The sequence below is a fragment of the Perognathus longimembris genome, chromosome 2 (assembly GCF_023159225.1).
Source record: "Perognathus longimembris pacificus isolate PPM17 chromosome 2, ASM2315922v1, whole genome shotgun sequence".
In the NCBI taxonomy this organism is placed as follows: domain Eukaryota; kingdom Metazoa; phylum Chordata; class Mammalia; order Rodentia; family Heteromyidae; genus Perognathus; species Perognathus longimembris.
In genome coordinates this window covers 97,786,958-97,799,150 of record NC_063162.1, presented here as the reverse complement: position 1 = coordinate 97,799,150, position 12,193 = coordinate 97,786,958, and the positions used below count along the sequence as shown (strand labels likewise).

Below are 12,193 nucleotides of genomic sequence, written 5' to 3'. Positions count from 1 at the left end.
TTCTTACTGGGGTGAGATGGAATCTCAGTGTTGTTTTGATTTGCATTTCTTTTATGGCCAGTGATGTAGAGCACTTTTTCCTATGTCTCTTGGCCATTCTCATTTCCTCATCAGAGAAGTCTCTTTTTAAGTCTTTAGCCCACTTGATGAGGGGGCTATTGGTTCTTTGCAGTTTTGTTTTGGAGCAATGTAATTTTTTTAGTTCTGCATATATTTTAGATATGAGGCCTAAAAATATGGAACGCTTCACAAATTTGCGTGTCATCCTTGCGCAGGGACTATGCTAATCTTCTCTGTATTGTTCCAATTTTAGAATATGTGCTGCCGAAGTGAGCACCAGGAACTTTTTCTTTAAAATATCAAGATATATTATATAATATGTAACAGTCCTAAGTGGTTTGTTAATCATCTTTGCTGAAAGACAATAAGAGATAAATTTTATTTAAGCAATATTCATCTGAGAAAGATCTCTTTTTTCTCTCTCAATTTTTCAACCTGTCTTTCTATTTTATTTCATTTTAGCCAGAAGTGTCCTATTAGGTTCCAAAGCCACATCTACCTTGCCTTGAAATGTCCATATGACTAAGGCACCAGGTCACAAGAGTCCAGGAAGGGGGAAGTTCAAACTACTTCCTTAACTTTGGAACTCATAAGTAAATGAGATATGGTTGATGGTTGCTAGGTTGCAGTCAAATTCTATTTCATACTGCCCCACTATAATGTAAACCAGGCATGTTTGACTGTTGTTTCCTGCTTCTTTTTAATCCTACAGGGAAAGGCTTTTTAATGATTAAACTGCTGTATTTAATAGTACCTGTTCTAAGGTTTTTAGTTTATTTCATGCCATTTCTTTCCATATCTTCAAACAAAATAATGTATAGAATTCCCCTGTTAGCTATACCACTGACACCACTAGAAAGAATGAAAATGAGTAGAGCCTGAAAGTTCATCCTCTTGGTCCCTAAGTGACTCAACTTCAAGACACCCATAGGAGAGGGCACTAAATTAAGTTAACTCAGTTTAAGAGATAGCAATCTACAACAGGTGAATCTGGAGTCAACAAGAAACATTTTAGTACCTTGTTCCTTTGCCCAGGAATACCAGGAGACCTCCATCTTCAGATGTTAACTCTGATTACATAACTGTAGTCTGAATGGAGCCAGAGGCCAACTTTGAGGGTTCCAACATGTCAGGTTTGACCATTTGCCCCAATATATCAATTAAAGGTGGTCCTGGTGAAGGTCAGAGGAAAATTTATTAACCAATGCACAGAAAGAGGGCAGAAAGCATTTCAGTCCATCTTTGGGGCACCGACCTGAACTTTAAGTTTAAATAGAGAAAGGATTGGGGCAGGAGGAAAGATATATGGACAATTTAACAGCCCCAGGCAAAGCATGGTCTGTTTGTTCACTAGCTCAGCTTTGGTTCTGCAAGGGATTCATAATGGAAGCCACAGAAGAACATTGAATAGTATTTCAAGACTTGGTGGTAAGGATACAGAGTGATGTCAGAAAAAAAGAGAGACGAATTGCTACTGGGGAGATCAAAGGCTTATGAATCCAAGATGAATTCATTTACTTTTTTATTCTATATATTGGGTCCTATACATTGAAAATACAGAAAAACCTGACAAAAACCTTCCATGCATCTACTGAATGGGGCCTAGTAGTAAGAAAGAATTCACCCTCATTTGTATAGGTGTCTTTTGTCCTCTTTGCTTCTTTCACATGTATGGACACACACATATACACTCAGTTATTCTCATCCCACAAACCTACCGATCTCCTAAGAAAAATGACACTATTTTTCACTAAGATATTGTGATTGGACTGATACATAATGACAGTGACGTTAAACACAGCACTGGCCAATAGATGGATGAAATGTTTTCATTCTTCTCTGTATTCTAATGGCATATTGCTATACCTCAGTCTTAAAACAGAATTTAAGGAAAGTCAATCCAAAGGTGCTTAAAGATTTTTTTTAATGTAGTTAGATGCTAGTTGGTTGATAATGCAGAATTCTCAAGTTGTACCAGATGCAAATGATCCACTGATAAGCAAATTAACCAAATAAGCACTGTTTTGAAAAGGGTAGTAACCCACATGGTTTGAGGAAGAAACCTGCCAAGTAAATTTAATTTCTTTCTTCGTCACACCGCAGATGGAACAGCAATAGATATAATATATCTAGACTTCAATAAAGCTTTTGATACCATTTCACATGACATTTCTTTTCAACAAGCTGGTAATTCATAGCTTGGATCACAGTGCTGTCAAGTGGTTGAAGAGTTGCAATCAAAGAGTAGCTATCAGTGACTTTTTGTCATCCTGAGGACATTTATCAAGTGGTGTCCATCCATAGGGGTTGGTTGTGGGCCAGTTATTCGAGGGATGATGGAAATGAGAGCAAGTCCAATAAATTTGCTGATAAGACCGATCTGGAGCAGCTGCTTACACCTGGCAAGATGGCAATACTTTTTGATGACCTTGATTAAGTCAGGCTTGTAGAGTGAGACACGGTCAGAGCCCAGATGCCAGGCCAAGACACAGTGGGATAGATTTTCTACACAGACAGGCTGATAGCAAGTTGCAGTGAAATTTGGTAGTGTTTTATCTCCAAAAATTTCTGAAGCACTATAATTAATTAACAACTCCCCATGATGCCAAGTAGAAGTTTAGAGCTACTTTTATTATACTAGTTTCCTAATTTGCAAAATGGAAACCAAAGACCTATCTCACAACACTCTTTGAAAAGTTAAATAACTGCTGGAAAGTGCTTGATATATATTGAGTTCTGAATGTTAGTTCCCTTCCCTCTATAAGTTTTCTCGCCATTTTCCTCCTACTCCGGGGACTAGCAGTGAGAAGGGAAAATCCTGATAGTAATACAGAAATTCAAAAGAAAAGAAAAAATAATCTTCTAAGAAATAAGTATATTGACAATAAGCCTTAAGCCACCTCTTAGCATACAAAAAGATGACTCATTAATTCACAATATTTTAACCATCAAATTGGAATACCTTTGTTTCAAAGTTACACTCGTAATTGCAAGAGGGCAGAGGATTATTGTTTCTTTCATGTTGGATGAATCCTGTGCATATGGTGATTCCTTAATGACTATATTTGTCCTGTGAGAATGGATTTTAAAAGTCAGCACTTGAGCTAGGTGCTGGTGGTTCATGCCTGTAATCCCTAGCTACTTAGCAGGCTGAGATCTGAGGATTGTGGCTTGAAGCAAACCCAAGCAGACAAGTCCATGAGACTCTTTTCTTCAATTAATTACTCAGAAAAGGCCAGTGTAGCACTGTGATTCAAGTGGCAGAGCACTAGCCTTGAGCAAAAGAAGCTCAGAGACAGCACCCAGGTCTTGAGTTAAAGTCCCAGGAACTCTCTCTCTCACTTGCTCTCTCTCTCTCTCTCTCTCTCTCTCTCTCACACACACACACACACACACACACACCAGCACTTGACAATAACTGTAGAGAAAATGTTCTTAGCCCTTTGCTAAACAAAGAAACAATAAGAACGACTGTAACACATAGAACACAGATTGGCTTCTAAATCCTTCTCTATATCTAGACAGAGAAAGTCATGAGAACCCTAGATTTGAAGGTAATACATAGATATAAAAATGAATATAAGTGTGTTCTTGTTTGTAGTCTTTTGGGTAGATGACCAAAAGTCCAAAACAAGAACACACTAAAGCCACCAGCACAACAATGTTCATTGCAGCACAAATTGTCATAGCTAAAATATGGAACCAACCCTGATGCCCCTCAGGAGATGAATGGATCAGGAAAATGTGGTACATATACACAATGGAATTTTATGCCTCTATCAGAAAGAATGGCATTGCCCCATTTGTAAGGAAATGGAAGGACTTCGAAAAAAATTATACTAAGTGAAGTGAGCCAGACCCAAAGAAACATGGACTCTATGGTCTCCCTCATAGGGAATAATTAGCACAGGTTTAGGCTAGTCACAGCAGAAGATCACAAGAGCCTAATAGCTATGCCCCTATGAAGGCATAAGATGATGCTAAGTGAAATGAACTCCATGTTATGGAAACAAGTGTTATATCACTGTTGTAATTACTTTCAACATGCCCTGTGAAACTGTAGCTTCTTTTGTTGATGATCCTCTTGTATCCCTTTCTGTGGTTGTACCCGTGCTATCACTGTATCTCATCTGAATACACTGGATGCTGTATATACTGGTATTAGAACTAGGGAAGTGAAAGAGAATATCAAAATCGAGAGACACAGGATAAAAAGACAAATGACTCCAAAAGGAATACTACTTGCAAAACCATTTGGTGTAAACCAACTGAACAACTCCTGTGGGGAGAGGGAAAGGGGGAGGGGGGAGGAAGGATGAGGGAAGAAGTAACAAACAGTACAAGAAACGTACCCAAGGCCTAATGTATGAAACTGTAAGCTTTCTGTACATCACTTTGACAATAAATAAGTAAAAGAAAAGAAAAGGAATAAGTACTTGAGCTGGGGGAAAGGGGGAGTGTTGGGCAAGGGGAGGAGGTAAACAATGAAGGGAAGAAGTAGTGGGGAGAAGACACTCAAGCATTCGTTGAATATTCCACAAAATTAAGAAATGTAAGGGAAGGAAGGGTCAAAGGAGGATAAAGTGGTTGAAGGGGGTTACCAGATGCATTTTATCTACATATTGCTTTGTTAAATGATGCCTCCTTTGTACAACTATTTAAAGATAATTTTAAAAGGAAAATGGAACATGTGACATCTCCCCACAGCCTTATTAAATAAATGGAGACAAACTTGCCAGAAGCTGGGAATGTGTGGCTCAAGTGGCACAGCGGTTTAATCCGCTGTGCATTACTGTCATTATTATTCAAAAGCATTTCTTCTTGAGACCTTGATTTCTGGGCTATTTTTCTACCTCCATGACCTTTTTCTCTTCAGTGTTCTTGACTTCATGTTCCTTTTGTTGGAGATGTTCCAAGTCTCTCGTCTCAGATTTTTCCTCTTAAGTTCTAGATTACTCTCCAGTTTCACTATTTAACTTTTGAAGGATTCTAGGCAGTTTCATGAGTTTGCTTTATTTTACTTTACTTTTAATTTTATTTATTTATTTTTGGTTCTGAGCCCTCACCTTGGAAATCTACATTCATTTATTTAACTTCCTTCTTGACATTTCCACTTTGATATCAAAGTAACATCTAAGATGTTGATCCAAGACTAGATTCTTGATTCCTCATGTTTCCCTATTTGCTCCTTTACCAGATTTCTCCATCTCAATAAATGGAATCCCTTTCCTCTAGTGGTTTATGTCTTTAAAACATAGAGTCATCTTTGACTCTTCTCTGTTTTTCAATTTTGTTGGCTTTGAAATATATCCAGCTCTATGCTTTTTTCCAGCAGCAGTTCCTAGTAGACTCTTTGCAATAATTAATTATTCTCCCTCAGCACATGTTTTCTCTTTCTATCCCATCAACCCGTAAAGCCCCAACCCCCCCCCCCCCCCCGCTCCAGTCTTCAGAGCAGCCTAAGGGAGGCTCCCAAAGCTTAAGTTAAAGCATGTCTCACTCTTACTTCCTTTACTTAGATGTTCTTTAGGTGGAAGTACTTTTTTTGGAGGAAATTAACAGTTAAATTGTTGGGCTTTGAGTGAAATAGATTGCCCTCAATAACATGGCAAGGCCTCATTTAATTAATTAAAGACCTTAAGAGAATAAAGACTGGCCATCTCTCAGCAAGAAAGAATCCTACTAGAAGATACTTCGGTGATCTACAAAGTTCACTGTTCAAAAACAGTTTTCAACAAAATGGAAAGGCAAATTCCCACTATATATAAATAGAAATTTAAAATTGAGAGACACAGGGTTAAAAAAAAAGAAAAACAACTACAAAAGTAATATTTGCAAAACTGTTTGGTGTAAGTGAACTGAACACTGCACGGGGGAAAGGGAAAGGGAGGAGGAGGGAGGGGGGGTATGAGGGACGAGGTAACAAACAGTACAAGTAATGTATCCAATGCCTAACATATGAAACTGTAACCTCTCTGCACATCAATTTGATAATAAAAATTTGGAAAAAAATAGAAATGTATAGCCTTTGTAAGCACATACCCCGTGTGTGTTTGTGTGTGTGTGTGTGTGTGTGTAGATTTGATACTAGCTAGATCTTAGATCCACTAGAACATAAGCTCTATAAAAGCAGAGATTTTTGTGTCTCAGTCATTCACCACCTTATCCTTACCACTAAGAGAATGCTTTGCATGGAATATTCAATATTTCTTACATGAATCATGTTTACTGTAAGTGCTTAAAGTTGCAACCTTTGCTTCAGGAAACTGAACAGAAACTAGAATTCCTTGGAGTTCTTTAAACTTCAATCTATAGGCCAGGCAGAGTGGTTCACTTCCAACCATTAGAGGGGCAGGAATTTAGGATGATCAAAGTTTAAGGCCAGTGTAGACAGAAAGTTAGAATGACCATCTTAACCAAAAGCTGGGCTAATGGTGCACTTCCAGGAAGCAAATCACAGTCCAGGTTGACCCCAGCAAAAAATATGCTATCTAAAGCAAGGAGGGCGGGGGGCATGACTTAAGTGGTAGAGCACATATCTAGCAAACATAAGACCCAGTTCAACTACCCGTGCCACAACCACCACCACCACCACCCCCCCCAAAAAAAAGAAAGAAAGAAATTAATCTACAACATTCAAATATCTCTGGAATAATCTAGAAAAAAATTGCACAATAAGTGTAAATTCTTGCCCCCAAAGTCTACGTTTTCCATGCTGGGGATCAAACCTAAGGCCTTATACATGCCAGGCAAGTGGTGTACCACTTACATGTATATTCCCCAACTCCCTGACCAAGACCTTTTTATTGTGGCTGTTGCATCTAAACTATAATATATAAAATAGAATGTATATGGTTTTGGTCAGAGAAACAGAACCAGAAAGTGTATATACACAGAGAGATTTATTTTAAGGAACTGACATACATGATGGTTCAGATATGACAGGTGTAAGAGCTGCAGTGTAGAGTGACAGGCTAGAGACTCAGGGAAGAAGCTATAGTTTGGCAGAATTGTCTCTTGCTCAGGGATAGTCTTTGTTTTCCTAAAGTCTTTAGTTGATTAAATGAGGCTTTGCTACATTGTAGAAAGTAATCTACATTTATTTAAAGTCTCCAAAATTAACTGCTAACTTGCCCTAAAATGTACCTTCACATAAGCTTTCAGAATATGGTTTGACCAAATATCTGCCACTATGGCCCACTCAAGTTGACACAGGCAATAAGTTATCACATGTAAGTTATTTCAAAATTATAAATATTTCATTTACTTGCTTATTTACTTTCTTCATATTTATAAGGCTCTTGAGCATGCTGTTGAAGGAAAAAAGGTGATCAATCAATAAATGAATGAGCTAATTTTCATGTAAGAAGGCCAAAAAATATAATGAATAACAATCAAACAAAATAACTCTGTTAAGGACCTCCATTATACTGGGGAAACTTTGCTAAATTCTTTAGTTAGATTCTTTACTAAAACAAAACATGCTTCAATTATGATGCCCTTTAAACAAGCTGAATTACATTTGGAAGGTCTTCCAACATCAACACTTGTTATCACAGCATCTGTGATCTTTGACTGGCAATTGAACAAAACACCAGCGTTGTATATGACTTTTCTAAGGTTTGGAGAAAAGTTGTAATAACCACAGCAGTAGGCAAAGTCCCATAATAAGGAGCTTGTAATCACTTTATTTAATTAATTTATTTATTTCCACTCCTGGGTTTGAACTCAGGGCCTGAGCACTGTCCCTGGCTTGATTTTGCTCAAGGCTAGCACTCTACCTCTTGAGCCACAGTGCCACTTCCGGCTTTTTCTGTTTATATGGTTCTCAGGAATTGAACCCACGGCTTCATGCATGCTAGACAAGCACTCTACCACTAAGCCACATTCCCAGCTGCTCGTGATCACTTTAAACTGAAAAACTTAGCAAAATATCATAATCAATGCAAGCTACATAGATCTGAATATATGTAGATTCCCATAAGAGGAAACATAGGAAATATATACAACATGTATACACATGCATACATGGGCTATATGCATACATATGGCATATCTATGTAAATAGTTGGACAGATGGATGGATAGATAGATAAATAGATGATAAACAGACAGATCTGCCTATTTTGTTGAAAACTGTGCTTTCAAATTGTGAGTTTTAACAGTGTAATATTTTTTAAATTAATTCCTAAAGAGTAGATCTTATGGTATAAGGCAATGATTTATAGTCATTTAATATGTCAGAATAGATTTGGAAGTCATTAAATGCCTCATAGTAAAGACTATCTAAAACTTAAAGTGCTCATGGTGGTACATCTAGTGCCATGAATTGTATTTTCTCAGAATTTGGTTCTAAGTGTCTTTTTTTGTCAGTCATGGGGATCGAACTCTGGGCCTCAGCTCTGTCCCTGAACTCTTCAGCTCACGGCTAGCCTTCTACCATTTGAGCCACAGCACCAATTCTGGTTTTCTGGTGGTTAATTGGAGATAAGAGTCTCATGGACTTTCTCACCCAGGCTAGCTTTGAACCTCGATCCTCAGATCTCAGCCTCCTGAGTAGCTAGGATGACAGGAGTGAGCCACCAGCGCCCGCCTTTAGGTAGATGTCTTTCATCAAGGAAAAAAGTCAAGTAACTTTTTAGTAGACTTGATATTAAATACTTTATTTTAAGTAGAGATTTGACAAGAGCTGAGCTATCAAAATATGAGGTCAGGAAAATATCAGGTATAAGTATCCAACGGTCCTGTCAGATTGAGACCAGTAGCTCTAATTTTATATTTCTACTTTTTTCACTTGGATCCCAGATGTATGCTAATTCAGATATGAGCTGAGGTTATCCTGCCTTTCAGATTAAAATAAAGTTGGCTTTAGTCTCTGTCATCTGTCCTATGAGAAGTATAATACTCCCCCTGATAGTCCCACAGTTTCTAGAACTCGTGTTCTTATGTTTATATTTGCTCAGAATTCTCACTTTTTTGTCTGATCCTTATTCAGGAGAATCTAGAGATAAAGACCAATGAGATGGATGGATGGATGGATGGATGGATGGATGGATGGATGGGTGGGTGGATGAATGGGTGGATGGAGAGATGATAGATAGATGATAGATAGATAGATAGATAGATAGATAGATAGATAGATAGATAGATAGAAGATAGACAGATGAAAGGCTAATTTTTAAGGAAATTGACTGACATCATTTGGAGGCCCTTGAGAACCAGGATAACTTTTCTTAGCCAAGTCCAAAGGCCTCAAAACTAAAGATGTGATGGTATACTCTAGCCAACATCTAAAGTCTGAGAACCTAGATCTCTGCATGGTTGTTCTATCCAAGTCCTCAGCCAATTGAACTGTGATTGCTGATACTGCAGGAGCGTGGATCTTCCTCATTCAAGTCTCTGGATTCAAATGCCAATCTCTTCCAGAAACACCCTCAGAGACGTAGACAGAATGAATGTTTTGCCATCTGTTTGGGAATCTCTTATTCCAGTCAAGGTGACATCTAAACTAACCATCACATCCCCAACGCCTTCTTTCTGCTTTTCAGTTTTCTCTGCTGTGTACTGACCTTTATTCCTTTTGAGAAAATAGTGCAGGTAAGGAATTGCAGACTTCATTAAAATTTTTGGGAAACACAATTATTAACTCACAGCAAGGCAAAGAAAAATATTCTTTGTGTGTATAGCCACCTATCATGGCTCATTTTCCTTTTGTGTTCTCAACCTCTTCCTCTGATTCCTTTCTTGCTCTGTTTACCTTATGCCCATGTTTCTGTTCTTTCTCATTCAGATCACTTTCATCTTATAGATCACACCTGACACAGGGCTTGATCTTTCCTCTGAAAGGAATCTTTCAAAATGTAGTCTTACACCAAAGGCAGCAATGCTACCAGCTGTTAAAATAGTTTTCTCATCTGTTATCTGAAAAGGTGACATTGGAAGTTCCAATTCCAAATCTCTTTCTCACCTCCACTCCATGGGAAGGGGTGTGTGTGTGTGTGTGTGTGTGTGTGTGTGTGTGTGTTTCTCTACCTCTTTTTTTTTTTTTTTTTTTTTTATTTGCAGTGGAAGGGCTTTATTTATTTTTTTTTCTTTTTTTTTCTCAAATTTTTATTGTCAAACTGATGTACAGAGAGGTTACAGTATCATACGTTGGGCATTGGATACATTTCTTGTACTGTTTGTTACCTTGTCCCTCATGCCCCCCTCCCTCCCCCCCTTTCCCTCCCCCCCCCCCAGTGTTCAGTTCACTTACACCAGACAGTTTTGCAAGTATTGCTTTTGTCGTTATTTCTCTTTTTTTACCCTGTGTCTCTCAAATTTGGTATTCCCTTTCAATTTCCTACTTCCAATACCAGTAAACACGGTTTCCAATATACTCAGATAAGATTACAGAGATAGTGTAGGTACAACCATAGGAAGGTGATACAAGAGCATCATCAATAATAGAAACTACACATACACCTAGGACGTTGAAAGTAGTTACAACTGTGATATATCAATTGTTTCCATAACATGGAGTTCATTTCACTTAGCATCATCTTATGTGTTCCTAAGGGTATAGCTATTGGGCCTTGTGAACCTCTGCTATGGCTTGCCTAAACCTGTACTAATTATTCCCAATAAGGGAGGCCATAGAGTCCATGTTTCTTTGGGTCTGGCTCACTTCACTTAGTATAACTTTTTCCAAGTCCTTCCATTTCCTTACAAATGGAACAATGTCATTCTTTCTGATAGAGGCATAAAATTCCATTGTGTATATGTACCACATTTTCCTGATCCATTCATCTATGGAGGGGCATCTGGGTTGGTTCCAGATTCTCGCTATGACAAATTGTGCTGCGATGAACATTGTTGTGCTGGTGGCATTACTGTGATTTTGTTTGTGGGCTTTTGGATAGATACCCAACAGTGGGGCTGCTGGGTCATAGGGGAGTTCTATATTGAGCCTTCTGAGGAATCTCCATACTGCTTGCCAGAGTGGCTGAACCAGTTTACATTCCCACCAACAATGAAGTAGGGTTCCCTTTTGGCCACATCCCCTCCAACAATTGTTATTATTAGTTTTCTTGATATATGACATTCTTGCTGGGGTGAGATGGAATCTCAATGTTGTTTTGATTTGCATTTCCTTTATGGCCAGTGATGTAGAGCATTTTTTCATATGTCTATTGGCCATTCTCATTTCCTCATCAGAGAAGTTTCTTTGTAAGTCTTTAGCCCACTTGTTGAGGGGGCTATTGGTTCTTTGCGGTTTTGTTTTGGAAGAAGTTAATTTTTTTAGTTCTGCATATATTTTAGAGATGAGGCCTTTGTCTGTTGAATGTCCGGTAAAGATCTTCTCCCAGTCTGTGGGCTTTCTGTTTATCTTGAGAGCTATGTCCTTTGCCATGCAGAAGCTCTGCAGTTTAATGCAGTCCCATTTGTCCAACTTTTCTTTGATTTGTAGCCTTTCAGGGTCTTTGTTAAGGAAGTTCTGTCCTGTGCCAAGGAGCCCGAGTGTTTCTCCTACTCCTTCCTTTAGTGTTTTCAGGGTGCCTGTTTTGATTTCAAGGTCTTTAATCCATTTGGAGTTTATTTTGGTGCAGGGTGATATATAAGGATCTAGTTTTAGTTTGTTGCATGTGTTGAGCCAGTTTTGCCAGCACCACTTGTTAAAGAGGCTATCTTTCTTCCATACTATTGTTTTAGCTCCTTTATCAAAGATTAAGTAGGCGTAGTTCTGTGGGTTTAATTCTGGGTCTTCAATTCTGTTCCATTGGTCTTCAGGCCTGTTCCGGTGCCAATACCAAGCTGTTTTTATTACTATAGCTTTATAATACAGCTTGAAGTTGGGTATTGTAATTCCTCCAGCACTGTTCTTTCTGCTTAGGAGTGTTTTTGCTATTCTAGGTCTTTTATTGTTCCATATGAATTTCTGGATTGCTTCCTCTATTTCATTAAAGAATGGTGTTGGGATATTAATGGGTATTGCATTGAATTTGTAGATAGCCTTTGGCAATATTGCCATTTTGATTATATTAATCCTCCCAATCCAGGAGCATGGGAGGTTTTTCCATTTCCTTAGTTCTGACTTAATTTCGTTTTTCAAGGTTTTAAAGTTCTCCTCAAAGAGGTCTTTCACTTCTTTGGT

At 38.3% G+C, this 12,193-nt stretch overlaps 1 non-coding gene across 1 annotated transcript; it reads right to left on the bottom strand.

Annotated features, from left to right (window-relative positions):
* Nucleotides 1–230: 230 nt before the first annotated feature.
* LOC125347511 lies at nt 231–337 on the bottom strand. The gene has a single exon (XR_007210261.1). It is a non-coding gene; the product is annotated as a U6 spliceosomal RNA (small nuclear RNA).
* Between the last annotated feature and the right edge of the window lie 11,856 nt (nt 338–12,193).